Below are 19,271 nucleotides of genomic sequence, written 5' to 3' on the forward strand. Positions count from 1 at the left end.
TTCTTGCTAATTCATTCAATGCAGATGATTTTCAAGTGGTCTTTTTTTGTAAAACATGCACATCAGCTAAACCAACTTACAGCTGTAGCCTGCAGAAGATGCATGCTAAAATATTGCCTGAACCAGGCGATTTTCCTATTATAAAATTGTCCTTGGCCCCAATTCACCTAGATATGTAATGTAAGACTGCTATTACTATCTGTTAAAATGCTTTTGAAGTTATAAACCTTTACTCATTCATTCCACAATCTTTTATATGATCCATTATAGATGACACTAAGTTCATGATGCGAGGGAGAAACTGATGAATAAGACAGATGAGGTCCTTGCTTTTATGGGATTTGGATGCTAATGGGAGAAGACAAATAAATAAATAACAAATAACACAGTTTCATGTAATAAATAAAATAAAGAAAAGAAGCAAGGTAATGAGAGATTTGATGGGCCTGGGGGAAAGGGGAAAGTTAGATAGAATGATATGGGAAGACTTCTTGAAGGAGGTGGCATTTGAACCAAAACCACCTGTCGAGTACTGAGAGTCATGGGAAGATCAGGCAAAATGAATTCCAGACAGAACAATCAACAAACCTAAAGGGCCTACATTTGAAATGAGCTTGCTGTGGTCTAGAAACATCAACAAGGCCAGAGTGCATGGAGGTAGTGAATGAGGTAGATGATGGTCCAATCCCACACAGCCTTGTGAGCCAAGGCACGGGATACTGAGCAAGATTGGGACACAAAATAATGTGTTTTGATGCCAGCTTATTTTAAGAGAATTTATTATTACTTACAAATTATTACAAGGAAGAAATGCTTCTTAGAGTTCTTCCTAGGTTTAAAAGAATCTTCTATAGTCCTTTTACATGAGGTCTCCCTAGAGATAGAGGAGAGAGGTCAGAGTAAAATAATTATCACAAGACTAGTGGGCAAAATCCATCTCCTGTGACAAAATCAGTTAACAACTTCAGGTGAACGAACATAGCTTTCTTTTTTTTTAACAACAAAATGATCTTACAAATGTGATTTCCTATAGTAGACATTTTTAGTCTCAAGGACACATGTCAACAGAGTCCTGGCACTGTTAAGGACGCTTTCAAGATAACAGGTGAGCTCTTTGACCTCCTCAGCAAATAGATGGACGCTCACCCAGGAAGACCAAAGAATAAGCAGAGACGTCACTTACATTTGTGGGCAACTAGTATGTATATATATTAGCTACATTTTCCTTATTTACCTAGCAACAGGTGATGCTGGTTGAATAGTTTGTCTTCTTTCCATTCTTTCAAGATTTCTTATTAAACTCTGAAGGGAGGCACATGGCTTCCAGCTTCAGCTACATTTTTTGAATGAGCAACTGTGGGGTTCATAATTTACTCTTCCTACAGAAAGTTGATTTTATTCTAGGTGTAGCAGAAAGCCATTGGTGGTTTCTGAAGGAGGAGAGCAATATCACATAATTCATATTTTAAAAAGAACATGATGACTGCTGTCTGTAATGTGGATGTTGGGGACTAGGAGTGAAAACAGAAACACTGATTAAGAGGTCGTGGAAGCCTACTAGATGTCAGAGGGGGGGCTCAGATGCAGGTGGGTGGAGTGGCAATCAGTGATCCGATTTAGTAAGCATTTTGGAATTGGAGCCAACTACTGGTGGGTTGGGCGGGCACCTGGGAGAGGCGGTAGAAAGAGTAGAATCATGAGTTTGGTGTTTGAGGTCTGAGCAATTGGATGGTATGAGAATGAGATGGAGAAGATTTTGCTGGTGTGCTGCAGAATCAGAGTTTCTGTTGGGTATCTGGAATGTAGAGTGGTCCATGAGACATTGTGATGGAGACAATTAATAGGTAGTTTGTTACAGGCGTTTGGTAACAAGGGTCTATTTCCGGACAGATGTGAATTAATTCTGTGGGACTGAATGGGATTTTTCTAGGGAGAGAGTGTGGATAGAGAAGAGATGACTGGAGTGAGCCCTCGTGCATTTCAGCATTTGCAGGACAGAATGGCAGAAGGATCCAGCAAAGCTGCAAAAAAGGAGAAACCAATGAGGGTGAAGGAATACCAGGGAAGCACAATGTCACAGGAGGCAAATGAATAAACTATTAAAAATGTATGAGCTGAGAGATTGCCCCTGGACACAGGAGTCTGTGTGTACTAATCAGGACAGGCTCCTTATGCTGCCTGAACAAATGGTCCACCAAACACTCATTCCCCCCTCATGCTACATGTGCAGCTCGGGGTAGCTGGGTGCCCTGCTCATTGTAGTCACCCAGGGACAGGGCCTGACGGAAGTTCTGTTTTGACATGCACTTCCATGATTGACAGGACAGGGGAAGATGCCCTCCTGCATTGGCTCCTAAAGCTTTACTTGAAAATGACACAGGCCACTCCTTTCACATTTCGTTGGTCCAAGGAAGTCATGGCCACAGTTAACTTCAAAAGAGGTAGGCAGGAGCCATGCTACCATGTTCCCACATAGAGGATGAAAATGGGGTACCTGCAAACAGCCCTCGTGACGACCAGGCAGTGGATTGCCGGGGGTACATAGAAGTGGGATGTCAGTGGTGCTCTTCACTGCTTGGAGACATTTAGAGACCAGAAGATTCTTCAGTTTATTTGACCTATTCTGGCTTCAAAACTAGCAAGGATGGGGGACTTTCATCCATGTCATTTCACAGGAACAGTGCAAAGTTGAGGCCTGGTCAAAGTTCCAGTGCTTTCTCCTAAGACACAGCTCAGCTGTGTAAACCCAACACCACGCTGCCTGAAGTATGAGTTCCCTCCCAGTCCACAGCCCACGTAGCAGGGTCCAGTCAGGAGATCAATATTTTAACAGAGAGTATTTGATAGAAAGAATTGTTGACTGGATAAGAGGTGATTAACTACAAGAAGGAGTAAAAAAGGTCACAGGGTGCCTGGGTGGCTCAGTCGATTAAGCCTCTGCCTTCGGCTCAGGCCATGATCTCAGGATCCTGGGATCGAGCCTGGCATCAGGCTCTCTGCTCAGTGGGGAGTCTGCTTCTCCCTCTGCCTCTGCCTCTCACTCCGCTCATTCTCTCTCTCTCAAATAAATAAAATCTTAAAAAAAAAAAAGTACTCCAAGGTTTAACGGGCAACAATGGCGGACGGCAGTTACAAACATCACAGCTGAGGGAACAGAGTACAAGGAAGGGATTTGGAAATGTTGCGGAGGGCCCTTCAGAGATGACATTCAGACTTCTGGGCTGAAGGAGTGGTCAGTGGGGGTACAGGCTCCTCAGAGAGGTAAGTTGCTGGAGACGACCTGCCTCTGAAGCCCGAGAGCCCTAGCCAGTGTGATGAACTCTGCTGGGACCTCAGCTGCCTTGTGAGTGGCTGTCACGGGAGAACCAAAACAGAGAAAAAGAATAGTCCTGTGTGGGTAGAGTTCATTCCCCCAAAGATATACTGAAGTCCTGACCCATAGTACTTGTGAATATGACTTCCTTTGGAAAGAGGTTTTTGCAGATGTAATTAAGATGTAGGATTAGATAAAGCCATAGTGGAGTATGGTGGGGTCCTTAATCCAATGTGACTGGTGTCCTTCTAGGAAAAGGAGAGACACAGAGTCAGACACACAGAGAGAGCACCATGTGAAGACAGACACGCAGAGGGGAGATGGCCATGTGTGTGGTGATGTGTGGACTTGGGGTGATGCAACTACAAGGACTGCCAGAAACACCAGATGCCAAGACAAAGGCTTGGAACAGATTCTCTTCTACCACCGTCAGAGAGAGCATGGTCCTGCTGACACTTTGGTTTCAGACTTTTAGGATCCAGAACCAAGAGTGGGTAAGCTTCTGTTGTAAGTCACCCAATCTGTGGTAGTTTATGGCAGTCCTAGAAAACTAGCTCACGTCTTTTCTTCCTCTTGCAGCCCACAGCCTCCCTTTGGGACCACCTGTGGGCAGGTGAGGAGAAATGAGGTTCTCGGAGTCCCCACTTCACAAAGCAGAATAAAGAACACTGTGTGGAGCTCAGAGGTACTAAACTAATAACAGGTACAGCCTGGGAGAACTTGGACAAGCTGAAAAACTTCTATGATGCTCATTTCTGCTCATGTAAGATGGATAATAATACAATGGGGCCTCATTGAGCTGTTGGGAGGTTGTATGTGAAATGCATATAGTTGGCTTAGCTTCCTACTTGCGGAAAAACCCCACCACTTACAATGTCTCTTCATATGTTTAATATTTTCCACATGAGTTGAAACAAAGGAAAAGTTGCCTGATTTTCTGAGGGAATTTATGACACACCCACCTTTCTTTTGGAGACATAACAGCACGATAAAATGTCAGCTCTCATGACAATTTAAAGCCCCAGCATCTGGAGGTGGGGAGGACCCATGTGTCACCCCCACAAATCCATCCAGTGAAAAGATGCTACATTTGCAGTAACTCCCCAAAATACCCAAATTAACTTAAATCCTTAATCTTTTCAGCCTCCCTCCTAACAAATTGAACTTGAAGTGAAAAACAGAGCAGCCAATTTAAAATAAAAAGCATGTTCTATAGGAAACATCAACAATGCCAACACCGAAATCACGGGGCTGCTTCAGTTCTTTGAGAAAGTACCTCTGCGGCCTCTGACTTGTCTGGGATGGGAATTTTTATTGCTCTTGGACTCACAGCATGTTTCCCACAAAACTCAGGGTCACTGGTCATCTGCTTCACTCTTTTCCATTTAGGTTAATGACCTACGTTTTAAAATGATAACAAATTGGGACTCATTCTAAGAGACAGCTGGACCAAGTTTGCTCAACTTGAAGGAGGCTACAGAAATAGAGATTCATCTCTGTTTTCCTGAGGCATGTTCATGCTCAGAACTCACAAGAGTTGGCCCCAAGGAGAGGGGTGGCTTGAAACATTGGGGTTTGCTAATATACTGTGTATATTACAGGGCAATGGCTGGGTCCTGAGGATGCCTCGCCAGGTCAGATCCTGTAGCTTGGTCCCTAAAGACATACACCGCCTGAAATAAGTCCAGCTTGCTGAATGGCTACCATATGCCAGAGCCGGGACTAGACACAGGGCAAAGAGTAATCAACAAGACACGGACTTATAGCCTAATAGGGGAGGCCAATTCTGACAAATGTGTCATGATCCTTCTGCATCTCACTGTGTTTAGAACTTCCAGAAAACACTAGCATTTAGGTCATCCTGGGGCTGATCTCGGGTTCCTCGTGAGATCCTTAAAAGGCTTGTCTTAGTCCAAAGCTTGTTCTTAATGGAGAACAAACATCTGAAACTCAGCACGCATCATGTGGCTGCAGCTGCAGGGTGTCTGGCTTCTGCTGGCCACCATGGGTTCCCTGACCACATCCCTGGCTAACTGTTCAATGTCCACTTGTTCTCCATCTTTTAGAAACTCACCAAAGAAAGTGCTCTGAAATCGTTTGGTTGGGAGTCCTCCCACTGGGATGCCTGGTTCCGAGGGAGCACTCTGCCAACGGCACAGATCTCCAAGAGATCTCTAAAATCTCTACTGGTAAATGGCCATCAGTAAGGGGTCACTCGAACACCAAGTTCAGCTGCACAGGATTAGTGTTCAATAAAGTGTGCTGGGAGCCTGATTGAATAGACCACTCGTCAACACTTAACATTAAATGAAAACTCAGGAAGAAAATTCATGAAAAAAAAAAAGCCATTCAGGGAAAAATACCCCATTTTCTGATAGCAAGAGATCTCTGGAGTTTTAGCATTGCTCTTCCAAGCCCTTAGAATATGGCTTCTATGTTTCATGGGGCAGTGTGGGGAGACAGAGCCAAAATGAACACAAGATAGTCGTTAGCAGAGTTAGAGTTAGGAATAGTCACATCGAGATTTTATTAGTTTAGGAAGGAGGAATCAAAAGACATAGGTGAACCAGTGAGTTTCAGGAACCAGTGAGTTCTCCCAGATATTTGAAGAAGGAACTCTTTTTTTTTTTTTTATAAAGATTTTTTTTTTTTTTTTTATTTATTTGAGAGAGAGAGAATGAGAGACAGAGAGCATGAGAGGGAAGAGGGTCAGAGGGAGAAGCAGACCCCCTGCTGAGCAGGGAGCCCGATGCGGGACTCGATCCCGGGACTCCAGGATCATGACCTGAGCCGAAGGCAGTCGCTTAACCAACTGAGCCACCCAGGCGCCCCTGAAGAAGGAACTCTTAAGTTTGTCGTATTCTGTTCCAGATCAGCCTTCTCACTAAGACCTCTTTTTTTTTTTTTTTTTGATTGTGCTACGTTGGTGTGATCAAATTGTTCTTTATAATCTGACATACACTTTTGACTCCCTCAAGAGCCAGAAATACTATTCAATTCTATTCTGGGACCAATATTGTTTCAAAGGAACGAGGCTACAGTTCAGTACTTTTAAGCAAGAGGGCACAGTGAAGCAGTCCTAATAACATATACGAGTAGGGGTGCCTGGGTGGCTCAGTCATTAAGCGTCTGCCTTCGGCTCAGGTCATGATCCCAGGGTCCTGGGATCAAGCCCCGCATCGGGCTCCCTGCTCAGCGGGAAGCCTGCTTCTCCCTCTCCCACTCCTCCTGCTTGTGTTCCCTCTCTCGCTGTGTCTCTCTCTGTCAAATAAATAGATAAAATCTTTAAAAACATAAAATAATTAAAATATACGAGTAAAGATGGTGTTCATCGGCAGAATTAGCTGCATGTGTGAGCAGAGCTCTGGTATCTATGGGACATGCTTGGCCATTTCCTGAGGACCCCCTCTCCACCAGCATCAGAAGCTCAGGTCTGAGCATCCCATAAAAGCCTTCATCAAAAGCTCCACATTTTAACTAAGCTGACAGATTTTGAGAACTTTCAGAAGGAGAGCACATTAAGAAGGCTTAGTTTTTATGGTTAGGCTATTAGTGTAGCTCATCACAAAGCTAAAAGTAGGGCTCTGAGGGAACGATACATAGGGTCTTTAAGAGGATTATCATATTGATCTCTTCCATAACGAAGTCCGCTTCATTTATTGCCTGTACTAAATATTTAATACCAATAAAAGGACATGGCATGGTGTCAAGGTGAAGTTTGGAGTCTGACCTTAGACTTCGTAGCTTTCGTATTTTGGGTTTGCCGTTTTCCTGCAGCTATGCATGTGACCTTCAAACGGTATGTGGTAGCATTGCGTCTCATTACCTCGTAAGTACAATGGAAATAATCATAGAATCAACTTCCTAGACGGAGTGTTCTTTGTTATCAGCAATACATATGTGGAGATCTAAACGAGTGTATTTGTACCACACATAGAGCCTTGCCTCCCAGCCACATTGTGAGCTGATTTCAGATAAGCATGCAGGCGTAGTTACCTTTGATTCCACGCTGCCTGGCACGGGATTAGGTACCTGGTAGTAATGCCTGATGTTGCAGTAGACTTTAAAGATTTTTTTTTAAATTTTATTTATTTGACATAGACAGACAGAGAGAGAGAGGGAACACAAGCAGGGGGAGTAGGAGAGGGAGAAGCAGGCTTCCCGCTGAGCAGGGAGCCCGATGCGGGGCTTGATCCCAGGACCCTGGGATCATGACCTGAGCTGAAGGCAGACGCTTAACGACTGAGCCACCCAGGCGCCCCGTTGCAATAGACTCTAACAGCTTTCTTACGGTGTCTTATCGTACGGGCAGTTTTAAACCTTGTTCAATCTCTAAACCGTGTTTTAGGCAAGGAGGTACTCTCACCTCTAATTGACTCTGGAGAACAAAAGCCTCCAGAATTAAATAACTGGTCTACGGTTATCCGGTGAGAAATAGGCAAAGCCAAACTCTGAACTGTGGCTTTTATTATTTCAAAGACAGTGGCTGCCCTGTGCTTGCTTTGGTTGCTTGATAGGAACACAGTCACGGTGAGTTCTGGGTGCCTGGAGAGGCCCCTCAAGGAGGATTTGCGAGGCATGAGGACATCCCGCCTTTCTACAGTGTTCTAGACTCAGCCCTGCCACTCCACCCACTCGGCTTCAGGCACAAAGCCTCTTGCACCCTGCTGTGGCCGAAGGCTAGGTCACAGAGAGAGACTGAGAGCAAGAGCAGAGGCAGGTCCAAACTGGTCTTTGTTGAGCCCTGCAGACGCGCAGGGCTGAGGTCAGTGCCCAAGGACGAGGAGAGGAAGGACGGTCGCCGCTGTTCTGACCGTGCAGCCCGGCACACCAGGCCCCTGCATGCAGCAGGCGGGCTCTCATGCCTTGCTCGCAGGACCATGCCACAGGGGTGAGGGTGTGTTTCTGAAGCTCTCCACAGGACACAAGGAGAAAACTGTGGGGACGCAGCCCGGGGGCGGCTCACTAGAAAAACGTGAGCAGGCATCCCCTTGGTGATTTCTATTAACATGCAACAGGTTCACTCTCTGAGAGAAGTGAAAGATGTAAGGAGTGGTTGGCAACTGTCCTGATATGTCTGAGGAAAACAGATTATTTGCAAAGCCCGAGTCTCCTCCCTGTCGTCAGTAATTTCATAAGACAAAAGCTTGAATTGTGCATAGAGCCAACTTTAAAAATGTCAGTTCCGAAGAGATAGCTCGCTCTGTCAGTCCCTGAGGAAGAAATCTGTGTTACTGTTCCCTCACTGCCCTGCCTCTGCGTGTGCGTGTGTGTGTGTGTGTGTGTGTGTGTGTAAGCGTGTGTACAAAATGCTGCGGGATGATTATATGACTCCTTTGGGCAAAGGTCTTTTTTCCACAGTCCCTCTTTTGTCTCTCAAGGCCTCATTGTCTACGTATTGTCCCTTCGTGGATGGAGGGTCAGCCGCTGCAGATAAAGTCCACCCAGAATCAAAGCCTTTAATACATCACACATGCCATGTCCAAAAGACATCATCAGTCAAGGCCCTGAGAAGGAATGACCCAGAATGAATAAGAGGGGGTGGCTCTGCAACCTGGAGCCTCAAGAAGAAGAGGAGCTTATGTGTCTGTAGCCATTCAGAGATTGAAGCTCCACCAGAAGCCAGAGGTAATCCATCTCCTTCACAGTTTATAAAATTATTTTGTGGCATAGAACGGGGAACCAGAGGTGGTAGAACTCATTCAAAGATACCCAGATTTTGATATCTCTGGTGGTCTACACACATAAGAAATAGCAACTTAAATGTCTCGTCCTAATTGAGGCTTCTGAAAATATTCTTGACTTTAATAACTTTTCCACGGTTGAACCCGAGTCGGTTAAACAAGTCATGTCCTAATTCAAGGCCAGGGCTGACTTCGGGGATGTGCAGCCCAGGCGGTAGCCCCGAGTCCATGCTCCAAAGGGTCCCCTGTGGTTGCTGTCTTGAAATTCTTAAGAATGCTCTCTTTGAGCTTGTGTTTTATAAGGGAAATAGGATGGGACAATGGAGCATGTGTGTGAACAGAGAAGTTCCACGCCATATGCGAGTGAATGCTGTTCCTTGCGGCCTGATTTACAAATGGCATTTACAAACAGCCAAGCACTCCGGTGGACCCATGAGGCGTGGCAGTTCAGTGACTCCAAGCAAGTGTAGCACGTTGGGTCTGTGACTGGGTAAGAGGGGTCATTGACAACCCCTCTAGGCCATGCTTTCTGTTTAAACAAGAACTTGCTTCAGGCCCAGAGGAAGACAATGGCTGTCTAATGAGCCCCATCACACCATTTTTTTTTACTTGTGTTACTTTCTTGAATCGGCCAATGATACTGAAAATGATGACATAGAAAGAAAGGAAAAGATAGGGCGATGGTTTCTTTTCCTTTCAGCCTTTCCTTACTCTTCAGTAAACTGAAAATAGAGTTGGTGGAATGCGTGCTATGAAAAGCTGAGTTCGTTTTGTGCAGTACACGTATGAGCTTCGAAATATGGCTTGTGTCATTCCGAGGGTGCTATATATGAGTTGAATGCTCCTCTGTTTGCATTTAACACTGGTATTGCACCACATAAAGATGAATGGCAAATTTCATGCTAATCATTTAAAATGTTGATTTTTCTTGATTTAGAATGACATTAAATAGCAAATAAAAAAGTCCAAATACAATGATAAATCAAAAGGAGACCTCAGAAGAAAGGAAAAACTTTATATTTTAATAGCTTTAAAGGCATTTTTTTCTCCTTTTATTTTTTTATAGAACACCTCACAAATTTGTGCGTCATCTTGTGGCGCAGGGGCCGTGCTGATCTTCTCTGTATCGTCCCAATGTTAGTATGTGTATGTGCTGCCTAAGTGAGCACTCTCCTTTTTAGACAAGAAGCCCCACATTTTCATTCTGTAACGGACCCTGCAAATGATATAGCTGACCCTGCTCAAGGCCTCATAAGTGCACAGGTCTCTCGTGCAAAAAAAAGAGCCTGCTGTCAATGTCCCCTTCAGGTGACAATGTCTGGAAGCAGCAGCGCTCAAGAACTCAGCCTTCAAAGTGCAAGTAGCTGAAGCCACAAGGTGCACAGATAAGAAGGCTTCCCTGGAGTTGCTCTTTGGTCATAATTGCTCTGCAAGTTTGCTTCTCAGCAGGGGAGGCTTCCTGCCCCGGCCTGGAGCTTCGCGGGCTCCTAGCCCCGCCCCGCCCCTTCCCCGCCCCTTCCCCGCCCAGATGGCGTCACCGCAGAATGAGCAGACCCTAAATAAAGCAAAGCAGGTTTGAAAGCAATTATGAGTGAACGGAGTGGCAATATTTCCTTTTCAAATAAATATGCGATAAAATCACCAAATATGGGTGTATCTATTCATAGAATATCACTTTAAGATTCTGGTGATCCCTTTGCTTAAAATAGTTAAAAATATAGGAAAACAGAAAGGTCCGCCCTGGAGACTCAAAAGTCATGTAAAACCACACAGGACCAGTGATCGGTATGTTTCACGTGGACAGGGGGGTGAGAGGGGTTGGCAAAGGCCAGGCACAGACCACTTTTGAAGATGGGATAGAGATGAGTGAGGCATCTGCTCTCAAAGCGGAGACTTTTAACCAAACAGAGCATGCCTGTCTCATCGATTATCACTGGGCAGCTGCGAGAATGTCAAAAAAGTCCGGATACAGTTAAACTCACAATTGGGATTAAAGCAGGATTTACAGTGAAAGGGGATTTAAAAAGTTTTCCCCCCAATTTCATGAAATATCAGTCTGGTATAATTTGGAAGCGAGGAAACAGAAAGAACTTACTGATTTCACCTGGGCATCGTGGACATCATGGACGGGGCAGAAACTCCAGAGGACTGTCTATGCAAAGTCGGAGAAAGGAAGAAACCACTTCTTGGTTAAATCACATGTGTTTTTCTTTTTTTCTAAAAGTGAGGACTAAGATGAGCCACTCTAAGATTAAACCCCATGCTATCTTTACGTCCCATTTCATTTTAAACTCCTCTTGCTGGGCAGCTTCTCCGCATGCAGAGCCGGTCCACCACAGAGATGAACGTGTCTGGCTTATTGTTGGTAAAGCCCAGGCTAGTTGGAAACTATTTTGGGTTTCTCACTCAAATCAGATTTCAACTTTGATTTTTCAAAAGGTTAATAGGTTAGTCCAGCGGTCTGTTGTGTCAACAGGGCCCTAGAAAAAAATAATCAGGAAAGCAATATCAAAAGGTCAAAAGGAAGAAATTGAAAATGCTGTAATAAAGAAATGATGGAAGCCTGTTATGTGTGCATTTTAATTCAAACGCAGAAGCCTGACAAAGAAAATAAGACGACGTTGCTCAGCGTGCTTGCTGGAAGGGAGAAGTGACATGACACTAGCCCGGCGGGAGATGAATTTTAACAGCTCATGGTGGCCTAATGTTCCCTAAAGAGTCTAGTGAGACAGGAGAAATATGAACGGAGGTAGGAAGGGAATGGAATCTCTGGTAACGAGTTATTTTTTTTAGTGTGGGGTGAAGTTAATGCAATCACTATTGCTGCTACAGAACACGCAAACAAACGGTGCTTCAGCGCTGAAGAATTTGAATCTCTAAACTTCCTTTAGGGTGTAAGTGTGATTAATGTCCCATACACAGGGCAAATGGGAAGAGGTGGGGACTACAGAAGGTAAAGCAGTGCTGGGACCAATTTCTTCTACTCGCTTCACACTGACCGTCCTGCACTGGTTGTTAGTAGCGACACTGGGACTCACAAAAGCCACACGTTGCGTTGTGGGGGCCTTGGGGGAGGACAGAGCGTGAGGGGAGTTCTATATGCTGAGTCTCTGGGTGTGTGTGCACAGGTGGCCGGGGTGGGGGGCCTTCCTTCTTAGATGTAAAGACAAAGATCGTGTTTGTGCTTGCACGCTATGCTGGTATCCTTAAGTTTCCTCGTCCTGGCGAGAGACTTGGCGCTGGCCCCTGAACCTACTTATCTTTCATAAAACAAGAAGATAGCTTAAGGAACCACATGATTCTGCCCCAACGTTCTTTCCATCCTTTCAAAGGTCCAAGGAACAAAACGAGGAACTAAAATCTTAACCACAGATGGAAACGCCAGAAGATGAAAAGCTGAACAAATAACCAACATATAATATATACTATATATAATGATATCTAAATAATATAAGAATATGAAAGATTAAATCTCTAAACTGAAAACAGTAAGTTGGTTCCTTTCTCCCAACAGTTTCCTGGGACATCCCCTTTACGTAGCAGAAACTTGCTGATAAGAGATTTGAACTAAATGCCTGCTCAACAGAAAAACTAGTGGATAATAAAGTGCTAAACACATTTAAAATAACTTTTATTATGCTTTACGCTTCCCTACTTAACTACTCTTAATGGCTCCCCAGTGCCTGTGTAGTTAGATATATAGGTATAAATACACGCAGTAAAATTCACAGATTTTAAGTATACAGTTCAATGAGTTTGAGCAAATGTATTTAGGTCAGTAACCAACACCCGAGTCAAGATACAGGACATTTACATCAACCTAGAAGGTCTTCAATTGTCCATTCTGGCCAACCCTTCTCCCCTCCCAGAAGCAAACACTATTCTAACTCTTATCCTCATAGCTTTTTTTTTTTTTTTTTTTTACTTGATCTCAGTGGAATCATGATGGTATCATATAAAGTGAGTCTCTTTGTTTCTGGCTTCTTTTGCTCGATATAACTTTTTTTGTTGTTTTTTGTTTTTAAAGATTTATTTATTTATTTGAGAGAGAGAGAGAACACGAGTGGGGGGAGGATGGAGGAGGAGCAGAGAGAGAGAGGGAGAAGCAGACTCCCCGCTGAGCAGAGAACCCCACACAGAGCTCGATCCCAGGACCCCCTAGACCATGACCTGAGCCAAAGGCAGACACCTAACTGACGGAGCCACCCAGGCGCCCCTCAACGCAATGTTTCTGAGATTCTTCCGTGGCCGCCATCAACATTCTTTAAAATTTTTGAAGTATTTACTTCAAAAATGTTTAGTCAAACTTGAGAAACGAAATTTATCCTAATCTCCTAATCGTTTTCAACTTTGTATGGTGAACCTGGAGAGCTTTTAAAAAAATACCAATAGTCATGCCCACCTTCAGAGTGTCTGATTTAATTGGTCTGGGGTAGGAGGAAAGCATTTCTGAATGCTGGCATTCTAGTATTTCTGAAAGCTCCCCCGTCGATTCTGATATTCTGCCATAGTTGAGAACCTCTGGACTCAGAAATGATGGAATTCCACCTCAAGTTCATGCAGATCTTCCCCTATCCCCCTTTTCCATCTCAGAGGAATTGGTGGCCTTTCTCCTTTCCATTTGGGCTCCTGACTTAATAATAGCTACTATTTTATGAAAGCTTACACTGTGCTAATGACTTCTATCTATTATCTCATTTAGGTCTTACAACAATCATGTTATTCCAGTTTGACAAAATGAACAAAATGAGGTTTAAAGAGAGAAGTTATGCAGCTTGTAAGGGTAGGAGCCAGGATTCAAACACGTTTATTATTTGCTGAGAAATACCTCCCCATTGTGATTATATCTCCTATCCATTAATTATCTCTCTCCAATCTTTTCTTCTCCTTTGGCTTTTTAAATTTTCCTCAGTCTACACTAATGCTTAGGTTACCTTTAGCCTAAAGAAAGAATAAATAAAGACTTCTCCTTTAAACATGTCAGTCTTCAAACTCCACCTTTATTTCTCTCCTCCTGTTCTACTCTTCTGCGCATTGCACAAACTAGGGGCAGCCCCTAGCATGTGACTACAGTGGTTCTCCAGTCCCCGGTGAGTTCCTCATTACCCCATTCAATCTTTCAGCTTAGTTTGCATTCTGTTCAATTCTTGGCCACTCTCTCCCTCTGTTGTTTTCATATGTTCAACTGATTGGCCAGACACTGGTGGGAAACTGATTGATCTCAACTTGTAACTAGAAACCTAAAGAACTTAGTATTAATTAAGGTCAAATGAGGAGTCAGATTCGTGGTTATAGTAATAACCAAAACAACAGGCAATTGTTATTGCTTGCTATGTATCTATGTAACATGCTGTTTAAGATCCAAGGAGGAGACTGTAAAGTCCCCTCCAACAACATGGAGACAATCTTGTTGACTTAGGCAAGACTCAAATTAATAAAACAATTACAGTTTATTAAACTTAGTAAACTATTTAAAAATGAATTTAAAAATGAATAAATGCTGGATAATATGGTACAGACTACAAGTACAGCAAGTACCCAGAAAAAAAAAAAAAAGTATTTCTGGGCAAAGACACTCATGAAGTAGTTAGTGTTTTATTAGGCCTTGTCATATCTCTAAGTCTTGTAACGTCTTTCTGAGTCATAGAGTAGTTAGTATGGTCAGAAAGATGGGACACGGGGACCAGGAGAGGCAAAGAGTTCAATTCTTGATGATGCCTTTTCTTCTTCTCTGACTTTTCTATACCACCTTTTCTTTGTCTCTAATATCCATTTCTCCCTGCTTCCACTGGTCACCATACTTCACATTAAAACTCCTCCTGAGCAGAGTGGCAATCCCATCCTTCTCTCTGGCTCAACAGTCTAGCTGTACTAACTGCCTGACTCTTTATCCACCTAGAACACTCTGTTATGTATCTACTCATCTTCCAGATTTTACTGGAATTGGATCTAAAGATAGTTCATCTAATCAATCTCTTTCCCAACAGTCACATATTTCCCAGAAAAGCCTCTTTTTCAAAGAAGTGTTCACAACAACACATCATTTGAAAACATGTAAAAATCATCAAACGATGTTCACATAGAAGCATAGCAGATGACTCATGTTGGCATAGCAATAGCATACCTACTTTTCTAAGAAACAAAGCTTTGAGCTTTTCCTAGGTTTTCACAACTAAAATCCCTTTAATCTGGAACTGGCCATAGAAAGTGTCTGGTCAAACCTCTGTTTTTCCTAGATGGAAGCCTACGAAGGGAATTTCTTTTCCCAGCTAACTGAGTTGCTTTCTAAACACTAAAATTCAGGCTTCAAACTTCTGGGCTTCTGTCCGCTACACCATAATGTCTTCTTCATCGGAGAAATATTGCAGGAATCTGGAAGGCATCTCAATAATTGAATTTGTTGCCTAGGAGACCATGGATCAAAACCTTGCTTTTTTTAAACAGTGCATTTTCACCGAGCAATCCATTTTAAAGGCATTAGAAAAGAAGTTAACCATTTTTTTTTTTTCAAATCAAGACAATTAATCTCATGAGAATACTGCTATCATACCAAGAGATATATTGTGGCTGAAGTTACAAAAAAGTCTGACAAGGCTATAAAGGTTTGTTATTATTCAGGTATGGCGAGGTCAACAGATTAGGAGATGACTGAGAAGATAGTTTGTTATGCTCACAGATCCCAAGAGGAGGGAGCAGGCCACACCAGGGGTTAGGACACACAGGAAGCACTGGGGTTGGCCAAGAGACAGAAGGAGAGAGGGAACTTTATTGTAGTTTCTCATGGGAACGAACAGGCAAGGCAGAGGAAGCAGACTTAGGACTGGCTAGTTGGAATAATTTCAGCAGGCTCTGGAGCATAGGGGCTGTCCCTCTTTGTCTGGTACCTGTCTTGGGAATGATTGGAGCAGAGGGATAGTGGCCCAGAGTGTGAGAGCCTGAAAAAGGAGGTGGTAGGGGTTATGAGCTCTGGACTGACTGGTGTGCATTGGAAAGTACACTCTCTGGTGAGTTTACTCTCTCTAGAAATTGGCTAACCCTGGGAGACGGTCTCCCAGGTCAGCAAAGCCCCAAATGTCAAAGCATCAGAATATAGAAAAGAAAACACATGGTTAATACGAATGGTCAGGAATGATACTACTATCTGGAAACATGATCATTGCTGATTGAATCAGGGTAACCAGGGGAGAAAGAAACGGGATGGTCTCTATTGTCACCAACGATTTGTCCCTTTCTCACTCAACTGAGTAAGAGCTAAGACGAGAACTCATGTGTTACTCCTTCCCCCTGCCAGCCCCCAACTCAGTAATTAATGGCTCTTCAGAGAATGCTACTTGAATCTGCCTTCTCTATAGAGTTTCTCGGAGCTTTTTGGAGCATGGATGGGGCTTTAAGATGTCAGTGCTTGTTCTTTTTTTTTTTTTAAGATTTTATTTATTTTATTTATTTGACAAAGAGAGAGAGAGAGAGAAAGAGAGCACCAGAAGGCAGAAGGAGAAGGAGAAGCAGGCTCCCCGCTGAGCAGAGAGCCGGACGTGGTGCTCGATCCCAGGACCCCGGGATTATGACCTGAGCCAAAGGCAGCTGCTTAACTGCCACCCAGGCGCCCCAAGATGTCAGTGCTTCTTAACTGGAGACATTCTGAGTATCCAGATCTTCATGAAGATAAGTCCCATCCTCTGCTTCGAAGGATCGATTGCAGCACATTGCTGGTGGCACCTGAGTTGCTCACAGAGCCGTGAACATAAGTGCTGGAATCCTGTTCTATCAAGTGCTTATTTAAAAGAAGAAAGTGCATTTCTGAATCTGGGCAAGAGACCAATTTTAAATGGAAGTTGAATTTCACCCTCTATGTCTTTGACTTGGGTTACCAAAAGACCTAAATTTGAAGCTTAAACATGGTCTAAATTAGTGACATCATTTTCTAATGCAAGTTGTTTTAAAGATATGTAAATTGTCATTCTTTTTATTCGGAGAATGATTAAGATCTATATTGGTTAGTATTTTTTTTCCTGCAAATGTCTACCTTATAGGTGATAATTTTGAATTGTAGTAAGAAGTTATATTTACAGGTAAACATTAAAAGAAAAGACAGCTCATAATAATCATCTTGTTGATGGACCAATTTAGAGTGTCAGGTTATGGGGCGCCTGGGTGGCTCAGTCGGTTAAGCGTCTGCCTTCGGCTCAGGTCATGATCCCAGGGTCCTGGGATTGAGCCCCATGTCGCTCCTTGCTCCTTGCTCAGCGGGGAACCTGCTTCTCCCCTGCCTGCTGTTCCCCCTGCTTGTACTTGCTCTCTGTCTCTTTCTCTCTCTAGCTCTCTCTGGGTCAAATAAATAAATAAAATCTTTTTTAAAAAATTTAAAAAAAAGATTTAGAGTATTAGGTTATAAGACATTGTTTTCTGATAAAGTGATAGCTATTTTCTGTCTCCATGAATTTGACTAGTCTAAGGATTCCATACAAGCAGAACCACACAGTATTTATCCTTTTGTGACTGGCTTTTTTTCACTTACCATCATGTCCTTAAGGTTCATCCATGTATGTCGTAGCCTGTGTCAGAAGCTCCTTCCTTTCTAAAGCTGAATTATATTCCATTATCTGTACAAACCACATTTGGGTTGCTTCCACATTTTGGTTATTGTGAATAATGTTGCTATGAACATAGGTGTAGAAATATCTCTTTGAATCTCTACTTTCAATTCTTTGGGGTATTTATGCAGAAGTAGAATTACTGGATCACATGGCAATTCTATTTTTAATTTTTTGAGGAGCCATTATTCTGTATTTTATAGTGGCTGCACCATTTTATATTCCCAGAACTGGATATTTTAAAATGTTCCTTGCGCATTTAAGATTTTAGGACTTAACACTTGTTCTTAAATAATTTCTTTCAGCCATTTTCCTCTTTACCTGGAAATCCTGCTCATCATGGAAAAATGTTCAAATGTCTTTTTACTCCAGGACGCTTTTTCTGATCTCTCCTTCTCTTATGCCTGGATTATGCATGTTCTAGCACCCTAATTTACCAGTGTCAACATTAATCGTTTATTTTTTTCTAGGACATGTGTTCCTAGAAGTTAGAGATCATGTCTTATTCCTCCTTATCTCCTCAGTGCCTTGATTATATAGAATAACCAAGCAGCAAGCGTCTGATGAATGAATGTGTGGGTGGATTGGCACAAAATAGGGTCAAATAGTTCCAAATGAGGGATTGAGGAAGTGATTAAAAACAGTAAAACTGGAGAATAATTTTTCTCCTAATGCAAGGTATTTCCCTGGAAAGGCTGGGACCCAAATAATAATAATGATAAGCATAAAATTTAAAAACCTACTATCCCAACCATCAGCTAGGGGAGAGTCTTCTCACTTGGGCTCTGGAATGCCTGGTTTGCCATTCTTGCTCAAGCAGGCTTGCATGCCCACAGGATGGACTGGTCGTGATACTGCCCACCAACATGGAAATGCAGACCGGCGTTCTATGCTCATTCACAGCAGAGCGTGAAAGGCACTTTGTCCACTCATCTCCTTTTCGGCAATACACAAAACTCTTCTTTAATGCTGGAAGGGACCGTAGAGTCCAATGACTCAGAGCCCTGTTATCTTGGATGATGTGGCTGAGTTTCAGAGAAGGGAAGAGGCTGTTCCCAAGTCCTATGGCAAGAGGGCTTCGACCTAGATCTGGAGATCCAGACAAATGCTCTTCTTACACAGTTACAAACTATTTTTAAACGACTTTGCAGAGTGGTGGAGGACAGGCCTGTAATTGGATACAGTGAAAAAGACACTTCAGTGGAAGTCTTTAATTTAGAGGGTCAGATTGAAGTTGCTTCCATTCCAAGCTAGATAAAAGGCCCTGAACTGTGGGCAAGCAGGTGATGGTGCCGATAGTTCTGGAGCCCGGCAAGAGGACCCCAACCCTCCTGGGGCAAGAGCCCACCTCTGCAAATACTCCCTTTGTGCAGGCTCGCGACCAGCCGGCATGGAGGATGTCCAGAGCTCCCGGGAGTGGAAGTTGCTGCCCCTGGTCGGCCTCCAAAGCGGGCGAGGGAGGATGCTGTCTGCTGGGGCGGGACCAGGAGCATGCACCTGCCGCCGGGCTCAGAGGGGTGGGAGGGGCAGGGGCGGTGCGCGGGACCTGGGCTCCGACGGTCCCGCCGCCAGCGCTCAGCCGCGCTCCGACGGCCACGCGGGGCACACGGGGGCCGCGCACCGGGCGCCAGGTGAGCGGAGATCGGATCCGGGAGCGGCCAGAGGGCCGGCGGGGGCCGGGTG

At 43.8% G+C, this 19,271-nt stretch overlaps 1 non-coding gene across 1 annotated transcript; it reads right to left on the reverse strand.

Annotated features, from left to right (window-relative positions):
• Positions 1-10,053: 10,053 nt before the first annotated feature.
• LOC118523287 (U6 spliceosomal RNA) lies at positions 10,054-10,158 on the reverse strand. The gene has a single exon (XR_004911035.1). It is a non-coding gene; the product is annotated as a U6 spliceosomal RNA (small nuclear RNA).
• Positions 10,159-19,271: the final 9,113 nt, after the last annotated feature.

Source organism: Halichoerus grypus, chromosome 4 (assembly GCF_964656455.1).
Source record: "Halichoerus grypus chromosome 4, mHalGry1.hap1.1, whole genome shotgun sequence".
NCBI classification, from domain to species: domain Eukaryota; kingdom Metazoa; phylum Chordata; class Mammalia; order Carnivora; family Phocidae; genus Halichoerus; species Halichoerus grypus.